Raw genomic sequence first — 1,742 nt, forward strand, 5'->3', positions numbered from 1 at the left:
GTAAAGTATGAAGTATCGACAGGTACGGTAATATGTTAAAAAGTAATTAGTATACAACATTATTAATATCAGTAATATATTTGTCTCTTGGCGACCCACTCCAAATGGCTTGGCAACCCAAATTTGGGTCGCAACCCATAGGTTAAGAACCACTGCTCTTGTGATTATTATCATAACACCGCCATGGATAAGGTGACCAGCTTTGGAGCTAAAATCAGGAGATTGTCAATATATATATATATATATATATATATATATATATATATATATATATATATATATATGTAAAATGACTCATGCGAGTCACAGCAACTGCTCTTGCGCCGCACCTCACCCAGAGGCTGCTGATCAAACACTCTCAAACCAACACAGCACCGTACGGTATGGTGAATGGGTCGACTAAAGTAACCAGTTAGCATTACATGTTCTGTATTAACAATTTGGATTTACAATGGTTTGAATTATACATGCCAACAGCCATACCACGTTGAGTACACCGCTTCCCGTCCGATCAGCGAAGTTAAGCAACGTTGGGTCTGGTTAGTACTTGGATGGGTGACCGCCGGGGAACACCAGATGCTGTTGGCATCCCTACGTGTCAAGTGGGGTTGGTAGAGGATTAGTGCCCCTCCCTGTAAAACAATTAACTCTAAGCCATTGGCCACCCCGTCTGGGATACATGGCGTCTGGCAATGAATGAATGAAATGATGAATTATACATAATTTCACTAATTCAAAATAATTTCATAAAAGGAGGTCATCTTCTAATTAATGTGGTGACCATTGAAATCTGAATGGATATTTCAGAGAAAGGAGAAATGGATATGATGTGTTCCATCGGAGAAGTAAGATTGTCAAAGAATTTTGACTATCAGTAGTAGAATGGGATAAGTAAAAAACACTGATATGTTTAGTCAAAGAACGACAGGGAAGCCGAAGCCAGAGAGTAGAGAATTTCAGAAGAATCAAGATCAGGAACACGAGAGCAAGAAAAGTCGTTGTGTACATATATACAACGGCCACTTTTGATTTTAAAATGAGTATACAGTAGAGAAAGTGGGAAGATACAGAGAAGGATTTGCTGTCAGCTGCCTCAGATAGGCAGAGAAGGTGAGGTTTAGAGGAAGAGGTGGTGCTCAAGAGAAAGAAAGTTAGAGGAAAGTCTGTGAATGTTGCAAATATGAAGAAGTGAGTCAGACAGTGGTTCCACGCATCTCGCTGGGTCGTTACCGGGAGAGGGGAGGATGATGGGCGCATTTATGGCTCCCCTCCTCCCCCAGGGGGACTCCGAGGTTTAGTTAAACGACACCAGTATGGTTTATTTTGAATAGGAAGTGTACTGTAGTGTGTAATGTGAATGTAGTTTGGTTTTGAAAGAAAAGCTTATATCAGAGAGTATGCTGGCCTACTCTCCGTGTACTGAAACAGTGAAAAGGTTCAGCAATGGGGAATAGGAATTAGTCCCGAGGGCTGATGAAAAGGGAGGTGAGGCTCTCCCTGTCACCAGCTTTCCCTTCACCTTGGGAGTACCGCCCTGCTGGACTGGTGCTACAATTTAATGCTATTTCAAGTTGCATTTCTATTACTGTTATCATATGGAATACTTCATTACTCAGGAGGCACTTGAGTTTATTCAATTACTTCTGAGGCTATGAGATTGAATGATATCACTGTAATTGAATTTTGTTCCGCAAATGGCTTTGTCTGTGTGGCTAGAGAGAAACAGACAGACAGACAGAGAC

The 1,742-nt window shown here is 41.2% G+C and overlaps 1 non-coding gene across 1 annotated transcript; it reads left to right on the top strand.

Annotated features, from left to right (window-relative positions):
• The first annotated feature begins 469 nt into the window (after positions 1-469).
• LOC145401503 (5S ribosomal RNA) lies at positions 470-588 on the top strand. The gene has a single exon (XR_013897609.1). It is a non-coding gene; the product is annotated as a 5S ribosomal RNA (ribosomal RNA).
• Positions 589-1,742: the final 1,154 nt, after the last annotated feature.

Source organism: Coenobita brevimanus, chromosome 55 (assembly GCF_032717465.1).
Source record: "Coenobita brevimanus isolate Jiangsu-jjx chromosome 55, ASM3271746v2, whole genome shotgun sequence".
In the NCBI taxonomy this organism is placed as follows: Eukaryota; Metazoa; Arthropoda; class Malacostraca; order Decapoda; family Coenobitidae; genus Coenobita; species Coenobita brevimanus.